At 50.0% G+C, this 12,395-nt stretch overlaps 1 protein-coding gene across 7 annotated transcripts in view; it reads left to right on the top strand.

Annotated features, from left to right (window-relative positions):
• Mgtor (nuclear basket protein megator) overlaps positions 1 to 12,395 on the top strand; it is a 905,575-nt gene that overhangs the window by 386,394 nt on the left and 506,786 nt on the right. The gene's annotated exons all lie outside the window — the stretch shown is intronic.

Raw genomic sequence — 12,395 nt, 5'->3', positions numbered from 1 at the left:
ATGGCTGCTAATTACACGGTTATCCTCGAGAATAGTTATGTAGTCTCAGCGTAACTGGTAGTACAGTTACACCTTGATATAAGGAAATTGATAAAATCCCAGAAAATTTCGTTATAAAGAGGATTTCGTTATATGTAGGTTCGGTATGAAACTTCGGAAAATAAACGTGCAAATGAAACAAAGGTGGGACTTGGAGCAGAGCTAACCCAAAACACTTACAGTACTTAAAGGGGGGAAGGGGGGGGGGGTTCGTATATATAAATATTTATACATATACAGTGAATGACGGCTGCGGCACAGGTAAAAAACTAGCTAAGGCTGGCCATATAATTGTTACGTCGAAAAAAAAAAAAAGCTGAACGTCGTCGGGGGGCCACACCATGTGCATGCAGTGAAACTATGCATGCGTGCAGGACGTGGAAAATGAAAACTATTTGGTTCATTTTACTATTTTTTATTTTGTTTTAAAGCATGGGGGGTGGGGGGGGAGGCACACCCGCGCAAACGTGCGCCCGCACGATGACTGTGGCGGGTGGCACCAATGTCGGCTCGTGGTGTGCAGGCCCGCCTGCCCGCATCGCACTCACCGGCACCCAATAACAAGCGCTCGCTTCTCGCCTGGTGCGCCGTGCGCGCCGTTTGTCGGCGGCAGGGCAGCCATGGAAGATGCATGCTTGTACCAAAATTACAAAATGGGGAGCAAAATTCCAGATTGTTCATGGGGAAAATTCGTTATATCAAGGTTGTCTCCCGCTGTTACTTTGTTACATAAAGGTCGAAAATACATGTGCTTCTATAGAGCAAGGGGGAATAGAAAAGCTTCGTTATATAGAAGAATTTGTTATATGGAGGTTCGTTATAAGCAGGCTCAACTGTATTGGTTTTTGTGGAAGAAACTCACTCGGGGCACTTTTATTCCAGCTATTGCTTTGGTAACGACTGGGCATGTGTAAATATTCGGGCACTTGAAATATTCAAATATTACAGTCATCAAATTTTTTTGATGCAAATTTAAATTATTGAAAATTTTGAAGGCAAATTAATGAATACAGTTAAACCTCGTTATAGCGAGACGGGCTATAACGAAATAATGGATATAACGAGGAAATCCTAATTCCCCTTGAAAGTCCCCATACAAACCAATGTATTCAAAACCTCGTTTTAACGAGGCGAAATTTGCTTGTTATGGGATATAATGAACAAGTTTTGTTAGGAAGTAAAATTTTGAGCCGATGTCACGACAGTGCACAACGCGAATTTGAGACGGCGCTTAACGCGAGAACTGTATTTAGCAGTTCAAAACTCCCGCCACGTGCCCTCCAGCAACGCGCGCAAAGCAGACGGCACACGCTGTTTCCGGAGGAGAGTTCGCTGCACGTACGCCGCTTGGCTACCACCGACAGCGGAGCGCTCCGCGAACGTCTCGCCCTTTTCTTTTCTTTTGTGTCTTCTTTATATTCTCCCTCTCCCCTTTCTCATGGCGCTGAGGCGCGCTTCCTAATCTTACATACCCCCTTCCCCTTGAGTAACTGGTTCCTAGAGGGCAGCGCAAAAGAGCGCCCCTTCCTCTTCACAGTCACTTTCTCTGCAAGTGTTGTCGCTCGCCTACGTGAGCCGCGTTACTTTTGCGTGCGTGTTTCTTCTCTTTTTCGACCGCTTCCGCCTTTTCTTTTATCGTGCTGCGCTCGTGATTCCAGCAACATGAATACGCCAGGCGGGAAGCGAAAGCGCATAACGCTAGATCAGAAGGCGGGTATGATAAGAGCCGTCGAATCGGGGACCAAGAAAGGCAACGTGGCAAGAGACTTTGGCACACACTGTCAACCATCTTGAGCAAGCAGGAGTCCATCATTGACGCCGTTGCACGTGGCGTGAAAGGAAGCGCTAAGAGGATGAGGGCACCTGCCTTTGAAGCGGTCGAAAGGGCCGTTTTTAAATGGTTCTTGGACACGCGGGCCGTAAATCTGCCGGTGAGCGGCGCCTTGCTGCAAGGAAAAGCGAGGGACTTCGCCTGCATCATGGGTTATGACAACTTCGTAGCAAGTTCGGGTTGGCTCCAACGCTTCAAGGAACGCCACGACATTGTCGGGAGAGCGGTCTGCGGCGAATCGCAATCTGTCGACGAAGCAGAGGCTACCAAGTGGGCCTGCCTGAAATGCAAGCTGTGTATTTTGAAGTGCATTAAAACAGGTGCATGACTTTTTTCCTTTTCATTTGGGAATGCGGTTATTTTGTTGCATACCACCGTGCGGCGGGATGCTATTTCGCCTGCTATTTTTTGGGGGTAAGTACAGTGCATAATATTTGCGGTAAATGCCCGCTACGGCTATAACGAAATATTCGTTATAACGAGCAAATAGCAGCGGCCCTCCAATTTCGTTATAACGAGGTTTAACTGTAGGTGTATATTGGTCCCCACCTAAGCAACCCCTCTCCCCCTCCCCTAAAGGTGCATTTACTGCAGGGCAAGGAAAGGGTGGGTATATGCTGTACTGTGAACACACACTTATCCAGGGGAAATTCACACTGCTGTGAAGCCTTACTTCGAGGTCAGGGGTGCAATAGCTGTGCCAAAGCCGTGAAATTTGCTGAAATTGAATTAATATTAGGGTCATCAAATTCTTTTTGATATGAATTTAAATATTTGAAAATTTTGAAGGGAATATAATCAATAGGTTTATATTGCAGTAATGGAAGTACTGCTCCAATTGCTCCAAACTGCTCCAAAAGAGAAATTCTGCTCCACGCTGCTCCAAAGGCTAGTGACTGCTTCAAACCTTCTCCAAATTTGTGTTGGCAAGCTACAAACAATGAATTTGAACCATGTTACCATTGAATGAGCCTAAACGAAACTAAAAGCAAGCTGGACACACTATCATCCTAGTATGCTACTCAGTGGCGTAAAAAGAAAAAAAAATACAAGGGGTGATACAAATCAGGCCGTAGTGGCTACTTAGATCTTTAATATGGGTTGTATCCTTATTTATATCAGAATGAAATAATGCCTTGAAATAGTTTTTTTTTTTAAAGCAAGCATGGGGTTCGAGCTTGAGCAATTGCATTGTTCTGTTCATTTTCTTCTTTAACCTTTTTGAAATTTACATAATTCACACAACTGAGTGGCATTTAACAAAGATATTCAATAAAAGATGAATAGTCTTAAAAAATTGGTTGAGCTATACTTAAATCATAACGCAATCATATCACGAGCTATAGCTAATTTTCAAGGGAAGCACTTGCAATGGTCGTCCTCCCCAGCCTGAACACAAGGGGAGTCCGGACCATCGACACTCCCATTATTTACGCTATGATGTGACTAGTATACTGCTTGTATACTAGCTGTGTGCTATACTCGGGGACAACTTTCTGTGCAATGAAGGGAAGGCTACGGAGCCAAAGGGGGCATGTGTTACTGCTGTAGAATATAGTGTCACAAATGCGCCCTTGTTTTTCGCATGAAAAGAATAAAAAAGAACAACATTATTTTCTACTGGATGCTGTTTATAAAGAGATGCTGCACGCACCGAGGAGATATTCATATCTGTTGTTGCTTTCTAAAGAGTCGCTTCGCGTATTCGCGCGTCTTCAAACGTTGCACATTTTATATGCACTGCACAGTCAAAATGGTATCTTCGTCTATATGTAAGTGCGCATCGCCCTTGAGCTGTTCCGACGACTCGCCGAAGGAGGTTGTGTCAAATTTCACTAACAAATAGCTGTGCAAGCAGATGTATCAAATTGTGTGCAGCGGGATTGCCTGAACACAGCCGTCATTTAAAACGTGAGCCCAGCCGGACTACTTCGCGGCAGAGGGCAGGTGCAGTACCTCCGCCCCTGTAGCTTTCCCTTCATTGCCACAGAAAGTTGTCCCCGGCTATAGCATTCTGCATGTTTAATAGTAAGTATAAATATTTGAGATGCCTAAATGGTGCTTTAGACTGGGGGGGGGGGGTAGGAGTTAGAAAATTTCTTCGCTTTAGTTTTATTGCTGCTTGAGCCAACATTACAAGATACTTTTAGTTGTCCGCCGCTGCATGACCCCTTTCTTTCGCGACCTTGCAGAGGCGTGCGTACAGTACTGTAGGCCCGAAGCAAACGATACAAGCAACGCTGGCAGAGGCAACATTACGAATCACTTGCTTCAAATATTTATCAAAGCCTTCCAACAAGCGCAAGCTTCTCTCTGGGTGACCAGCTCTTGACGACGTTAAGTGCCACAAGAAAAGAAATGGATGTGAACATGAAAATGCGGTGCCCAATGATTCTGACCATAGTGAACGAGTGTGCTCCACAGGCGACACGGTTGCCACCGAAAGCCTTGCGCTTCTCTTCGACGGGTTTTGCCCTCTTTGGCTTGCCAGAGCGAGCAAAAGAGTGCCTGGATGGTTGGCGGAAGCAAATGGTGATACGGTTGTTCTGCTGAAACTTGTACTAGAAAATGCTATTCCTTGCATGTGAAAAGCCATGACAGTATCAAGTGAGCTTAAGCTAACTGATCATGCAAACGGCCTATCTGTACCATCAACCACCTATGCTACAAATACATCCATCTAAGTGGCTTGACGTTGTGACTTGGAATGTCTGCTCTGCTACATTGACCAAATAAAACTCTGCCAAGGTGTCTCTGTTAACCTGAATCTAGAATTCGAGTCGTCAACGAGTCGTCAACATGTACTGCTATGAGCTTAAGCACCACGTGCCCAAAATGTAAGACATGAAGTAAGCGTCTTGCGGATCTAGAGGGACTCCGCCTCCCTCTTCTTGGCTGCATAGACCATATGTTTGCATTCACATGCAAAGTGTAAAGTTTTGTGAGGGTGGTCGAGAGAGGGCGTTACGTGACGGCGTCATCATCATCATCATCGGGACTTGGCCGAGAGAGGGCACTACGTGACGGCGTCATCATCATCATTGGGACTGGAGTGGTGGGAGTTGCGTGTGTGGGGAAGGGGGAGTTCGGCCTGGTTGGGAAGAGTGGCAAGACGTAGCGGTGTGTGCTGTGCGATTTAGGGTTAGCGCGTGACAAGTGGGCGCTCGTCCGGGATGGTTTCAGGCCCGACAACAGCAGCGGACGACATGCCTAGGCTACAAGGTGTCGAAGAGCTGTTGCTGGACACCGACGGCTCCGCCATGGAGCGCGAACGAATCACGGCGGTCGTGCGCGATCGAGTGATGGTGACGCCGCTGCCCACGGCTTCGCACGTGGGAGCACGGACTGTGATCGCTAACACTGGCGCAGTCCCGCGGGCCACCGACGACTCTGCGCCTCGGCTCGCTGCTGCGCACCTCCCCCGCTCCCCCGCTACTCCGGTGCTAGAGACTTTGCAGTCGCCGGAGGAGTTTCTTGAACATTTAGAAAACTTCTGCCTTATGACGGGGGTCGCCGCCGATAAGTGACTGACACACGTGGTACCGGCTGCCCTCGAGGGTGGCGCGAAGTTGTGGTGGCGGTTCGTGCGCGGGTTCAACTCGTGGGAGCAATTCACTGCCGCCTTCCGCTCCGAGTTCTCGTCTATTGACGTCGCCTGAAAGCGGAGCTCGAACAGCACACGCAGCACCCGGAAGAAAATTTGAAAGAGTTCATATATGCGATCGCTACGTTTTACAACCGCATCGGGGAAGAGGTCTCCGAAGCCGAGAAGGTGCAGCGTGTACTGAGGCAGATGCACCCTCAGTTGCAAGATTTGGCGGAGGAGCATGCCTACAACGACCTTGCCGAGTTGGTGAAGGCAGCCGATGGCCTAATGGAGCAGGCTTGGCGTCGCCTCCAGTACAGACCACCGCCACTTCCGAGCAACCAAGTAGCCAGAGATCTGGCGTTCCACCCTAGCCAGGCCCCCGATCATCACTCACTGCCGCAGCCGAACACTATGGCGACGGCGTCGTTCCCTTCGTTTGCTGCTGCCCCACCGGCACCGCTGACTTATTACTGGCCACTGCATCCAGCTGCGCTAGACCCGTAGTACTGCCAGGACCGACAGTACTCGTACGACACAGCGCCTCCGTTCTCACCCTACGGGCCGGGACCGATGCCACGGCCGGAGCCCGCAAGTGGAGCAATACGTGTGCAGTGCCATCGCTGTGGTGGATTCGGCCACATATCTCGTAACTGTGCCACGGGTCGACGATTGGGGCCACCCGTTTGCTTCCGGTGCCAGCGATCGGGTCACCTGCAAGCACAGTGCCCGGGAAACCAGTGGCGGTAGGTGCGGCCCCGGCGGGCACCTACGGCAGTGCGCACCAAGTAGCGACCACAGCCGGTGGCAAAGAGCCCTTTATGGGCGTCCGTATCGGGTCGTCGACGTTCAAGGCCCTGCTAGATACAGGCTCAAGTGTAAGCTTCTTCGGATCGCACGCGGCGGCGGCGGCCCAAGCTTCTGGAGCCAAACCCAAGGCAGACGTACGCGTGCTGCGTTTGACATCAGGCTGGTCGCAGTCAACCATGTCTCTGAAGTGCCAGATCGAGTGGGCTGCCGGTTGCCGCAGACAGCAGCTTTTGTGCGTTGCTGACCTGTGCCGTGACGTTGTCCTTGGTAGGGATTTCCTGACGGTGAATGGCATCGCTCTGCACGTGTCACTTAGTGGGTGGACTGTCGGCACAGAACCACAAAGAATTGTGCCCTTTGTCAAGGCCGTTAAGGAACAGCCAGAGGCAGTGGATGATTTTGGAGACAGTCTGCGCTGCATTTTTGCTGAGGGCGATGCCAGTGTGTGCCAGTGTGCCGGAGACGACTGCAGCCTGCAATGTGTTCATTCCCGGCCACTCGTCGGACCTAGACCCACGCATGAAACACATTTTAGAAGAGTTTAGAGAAATCTTCACCACAACTCCGGGCTGCACAACCCTGGCAGAGCATCGCATAGACACGGGAGACAACCCACCTGTTCGATGCAAACTGCGACCAGTGAATGCCAAGAAGCAGGCCATCATGGACAACTGCATTCAAGACCTGCCTGCACAGAACCTCATCCGCCCTAGCCAAAGTCAGCATGCCAGTGCTCCAGTCCTGGTTGAGAAGTGTGGTGGCTATCGCATGGCTGTGGATTACCGCCAGCTGAATGCACGCACTAAGGTGCCAGTCTACCCCATGCCGAGGACTGATTGGTTGCTGGCACAGCTGAGACGAGCCAGGTGGTTCTCAAGTTTTGATCATTAACAGGGTTTTTTTCAAATCCCTGTTCAAGAGCAGGATATTCCAAAGACAGCGTTCATTTGCCATCGGGGAACCTCGAGTTCATGAGAATGCCCTTTGGAGTTGCCGGAGGTCCTGCCACGTTTCAGACCCTGATGGACCGACTACTGGAGGGAATTAATCACCAGTTTGCCATGGCGTTTCTCGATGATGTCCTGGTATATTCAGAGACCCTAGAGGATCATCTTGAGCATGTTCGGGAGGTTTTGAAGCGGATAAGTTCGGCACAGTTGACCATTAACCCAGAGAAGGTGCACGTGTGCTGTCAATACCTGAAGTTCCTTGGCTATGAAATATCGCCCGGGCAGTGTAGGCCGGACAAGAAAAAAGTGCGAGCGGTGCTGGACTATCCTCAACCAACAACACTCAAACAGCTGCAGGCCTTCCTGGGACTAGCAGGCTATTACAGAGGGTTCATACCTCAGTTTTCTATCACTGCACGTCCACTCTCGGAACTCCTTAAGAAAAACCAACGTTGGCGGTGGGAGCTGCAGCAAGAGGAAGCCTTTAGAGCACTTAAGCAGTCCCTGGCCGACGATGTTGTTGTAAACTTGCCGGACCTCAACAGACCATTCGTGGTGGAAACGGACGCCAGTGGAGTCGGCATTGCAGCGGTGCTTCTGCAGGCAGCCGAGAGTGAGGCCGAGAGTGATGCTCAACTGCGTCCAATAAGCTTCATTAGCAGGGTCCTCACTGCGGCAGAGCAGCGCTATACAGTGCGAGAATGGGAGTGTCTGGCTGTGGTGTGGGCAGTGGACAAGTTCCGACCATACCTTGAGTTCACCGAGTTTGAGATACACTTGTGATCACTCCTCACTGTCCTGGATGTTCACCACAGACCAGGCCTCACCACGTGTAAAGCGTTGGGTTTTGCGGCTGCAAGGTTTCAACTGCAGAATCAAGCACAGGCGGGGTCTTGCAAATGTGCCAGCCGACGCCTTGAGCAGAGCTCCCCTTCAGCACCAGGAAGTTCCAAGCCCGAGTCTACACGAGACGCTGTTCCCTATGGCTGTTCCAGAGCCCAGCCCACAAGTCAGCTTTGAGGCAGCTGCTGTAGCATCTGAAGTGGACGACACCACTGTCTTGAATGATGCAGGGCTCCTCGCCCAGGAACAAGAGCAGGACCCCGTACTGTCAAAACTACGAAATGTGATGAAAGGAGGGAAGCTTCCGCCCACTGACAGTGATCAACCTTTGATCAAAGACCTGGCGGAGACGACCGAGATGGAAGAGAGTGGGTTGCTTGTACAGCACCGAGGGAACAGGAAAGTACCTTGGCTACCAAACCATCTCTGCAACTTGGTCCTGCGACTGTCCCATGACCACTCGATTAGCGGCCACTTAGGCTTTTTTAAGACCCTCAAACGCATTTCTCAGAATTTCAGGTGGCTGGGTATGCGCTCGGACATATCCAAGTATGTGCGATGCTGCCAGGTTTGCCAGCGCACCAAAGCCCACCGGCAGAAGCCAGAAGGGCTGATGAGCAGTCAGTGGGCCACTGCCCCCATGGAAAAGCTCAGAGTGGACATAATTGGGCCCTTGCCTATGACGCCTCGACGCCACAAGTACCTTCTCGTGGTGATTGACAAGTTCACCAAGTTCATTGAACTTTTCCCATTACGAGCAGCAAACAGCAAGGGTGTGGTGGCCTGCATGATCCAGGTTTTTTGCAGACATGGCACACCTGTCTTCATTTCAAGTGATAATGGAAAGCCGTTTGTAAGCAGGTTGTGGAAGGGCCTCCTTGAGCATTGGGGCATACAAGACCGACACACTGTTCCGTACCGCCCTGCCGGGCAAATGGTGGAGCGCCACGATGGCATTATCAAGCAGTGCCTTAGGGCTTATTGTTCCAACCACAAAGACTGGGACCAGCACATCCCTGAAATTGCCCTGGCTATGCGCACGGCTGAAAGCGTTGTCACGGGCTACACGCCTGCCTTCCTCTGTTATGGCCGAGAGCTGAGAACTTCATGGACACAGGCTGAGGCCAAAGACGACGCGGAGCCTCCTGCGACAGCATACCATGCATTTGCTACTGAGGTCTCCAAGTGTCTGCAGGAGATGCTTGACTTCTCCAGGGCACACCAAAACCACATGTGGCGCGCCCAGAAGACTCGCTACGACCAGCACAGGCGGCCACTGACAATACAGGAGGATGATCTTGTTCTGCTCGAAAGCCACTTCCTCAGCGATGCCACCAAGGGCTTCTCCTCGAAGCTTGCACCCCGGCGTTCCGGTCCCTTTCGGGCAGTGAGACGTGTAGGACAGAATGAGTTTGTTCTAGTGGACCCTAAAACGGGTCGTCGCCACGATGTGAAACACGCAGATCAGCTGACACTCCACCATGACGCTGCAGGCGATGTGTAGTGGTGCCTTCACATTTTGAGGGGGGGGGGGAGAACTGTGAGGGTGGCCGAGAGAGGGCATTACGTGACGGCGTCATCATCATCATTGGGACTGGAGTGGTGGGGGTTTCGTGTGTGGGGAAGGGGAGTTCTGCCTGGTTGGGAAGAGTGGCAAGACGTAGCGGTGTGTGGTGGTGCGATTAAGGGTTAGCGCGTGACAGTTTTTAGGGGCAAAGCTCCTTATGGCAAGACTTGTGCATCTCCCATTGTCTTGGTGCGTAACCGCGGGTAGCACATACCCGAGAGAGCGGGTATGTGCCACAGGGGATAGACAGGTATGTGCCACAGGAGAAGAAGAGAGACGATCGCGATGAAAAGATGCGAGATGGCGGTACTTAAAGTGTTCACTAGATGGACGGACGGATGCACGGATGGACAGATAGACAATCAGACAGACGATTCGACGGATACATGCGGGGATGAATGGACATACGCACAGCCGGACGGACGGATGGTTGCACGGATGGACGGACGCATGCACGGATGGATGCACATACAGACGAATGGGCCCATGCACGGACGAACGAAATTAAGAACGAACGGACAGACGGAAGCGTGGGTGGACTGACGAACGATTCGCTCCACTCATCATTGTTCACTTCGTGAATATGGTGTGATTTTTTTTCTTTGTTATGCTGATGACTTTTACATCAGGGATACGAATTGTTGACTAGAAAACAGTCACAAGGTTGCTGTACTAAACAAGAAAGCGCATGTTTTTTTTACTATTGCCAAACACATTTGTATTTTTTGTAACCTGCCCGTTATACGCGTACATTATACAATATTCTCCGCACAAGTAGCCTCACTGTCCTATTCATTCGCCCATTAAATGTTTTTACCGAGTGCACAAAATAAAAAGGCTATTTCTTGAATGCTTGGTACTAAGGAGAGCAGCGTAACGAAAGAGAATGTTATAAAGAGAAGCGAAATTCAGTCAGTGGCGCGCTGCTGCCTTGCAAAGCTTTCGTAGCCAATAAGGCCAATCGCAGCGGCAGCGCCCCCTCACGAGACGAGACAGCAGAGGGCCACATTTTTGCGCCGTTACCAGGCGTAGCTTTACAGCAAACAAAACTTAGTAACAATAGCTTGAGCCACCTTCGCTGCAGTACACCAGTGCCCTGCGGAAAAGAGTATTGATATTTAGAAGATGCTGTTAGTGCTAGTTGGACACTGCACATTTTGCTCAGTTACTCATGCATTTGTACGCTGCACAATTCTGAGTACCAGTATAATCCTAAACGGCGCCCTATGGACCCGCCAATGTCTTTTGTGGATGTTGCGTGTAACTTCAGCGTACCCAATCTACCAGCGAAGCGCACCATTCCAGAGTCGGAAGCAAAATTTCTTGCGCTGGACCACTTGAACACCATGTACCGCAGCCACCTACAAGTGTACACCGACGGATCAGTGTGCACACAAACGGATAGCTGCGCAGCGGCTTTCTGCATACCCTGCCTTGGCGTGTCATGGTCGAGCCGCCTGGATCGCGTGGTTTTGTCCACAACGGTAGAAGGCACTGCAATCACGGCGGCTTTGCGAAAATTGTGATCCTTTTCTGCACGAGATGTTGTAGTGCTGACGTACTCCAAATCGGCGCTACAAAGACTGCATCGTGGCCTACCTCAAGAAAAGTTCACCAGGCAATCTCTGGCACTAATCAAACACCTAAATGGCAAGAGTTTTAATATAAAGTTCCAGTGGATCCCATCCCACGTTGGCATTGAGGGCAATGAAAAGGCTGATGCCCTTGCATGCGAAGTACGTACATCGTTCCCAAAAGTAAGAACTCCCAAGACTTACCAGAACAACAAAGATGTGATACGCAATCATTTCAAGGCGATCTACAAGTTTTCACACCAAGCATGTGTAATTCATGGACTTTCTCGTGAAGAAGCAAGGCTGTTGTACTGCATAAGAACGGGCTCCGCATACACCCCGGCCTGGTCATTCAAGACTGGGAGATACGCTTCCCCGTTCTGTGCCTTCTGTGGTGACATCGGGGATATTGAACATTTCCTTTGGCTTTGCCTACAGTTTGATGTGCAAAGAGCAGCGATGATTCGCACCTTGCGAAAAGGCTGTCATAGGCACCGGACAGTTGATGACGTCATCTTTCCTGAAGGACCCGCGGCAACTAGGAGGAATGTGCAATGAATTTTGTTGGTCTTCCTGCGAGACACTGGACTGTCTGAGACGTGGTGACAGCTTCCAAATTCGGGAGATGCTCAGGCGTAACAATTGCCGGCCATGCAGGCCAGGCTAACCCCGCCTGCTGCAACACAAACATCACCACCACCTATTTTATGATAAAAATGCATGTATTTTTTCCTGTAACCTGCTTCAAGTTAGGAATTTAGTGCTCCAAAAGTAACATTTTGCTTCTCCGAAAACTGCTCCAAATTGTATTTTGGCTGTTGCGCCCCTGCAAGGTTAAAGAACTTGTTATTCTCACGTAGATTTATCACTTCTAAGTCTGAAAGCTTGTTATGCTGGCTTATATGCTTTAAACAGTAAATTTTGAAACTTAAAGGGGTTCTGCAACACATTTAGAGCATGGTTAAAAAACTCTGCTGGTCAGAAGTAAAGGCTTCCAAGAACATGCTAGCCAAATATTATAGGGCAGCATGCAGTTCTGAATTCACAATAAATTCTCAAAGTCAGATAAAAATTGCTTTCTCTTCTATTGACTAATGATTGAAGAAGCTCGAAAATCACTCGTCACAGCCATTCCATCAGCCATTGGCTGATTTGAATAAGGTGTGCTCGTTCGTTACAGGGGTCGCCACGCAAG

This window comes from Rhipicephalus microplus, chromosome 7 (assembly GCF_043290135.1).
Source record: "Rhipicephalus microplus isolate Deutch F79 chromosome 7, USDA_Rmic, whole genome shotgun sequence".
In the NCBI taxonomy this organism is placed as follows: domain Eukaryota; kingdom Metazoa; phylum Arthropoda; class Arachnida; order Ixodida; family Ixodidae; genus Rhipicephalus; species Rhipicephalus microplus.
Note: the sequence above shows the minus strand (reverse complement) of the source record. Positions and strands in the feature narration are given on the sequence as shown.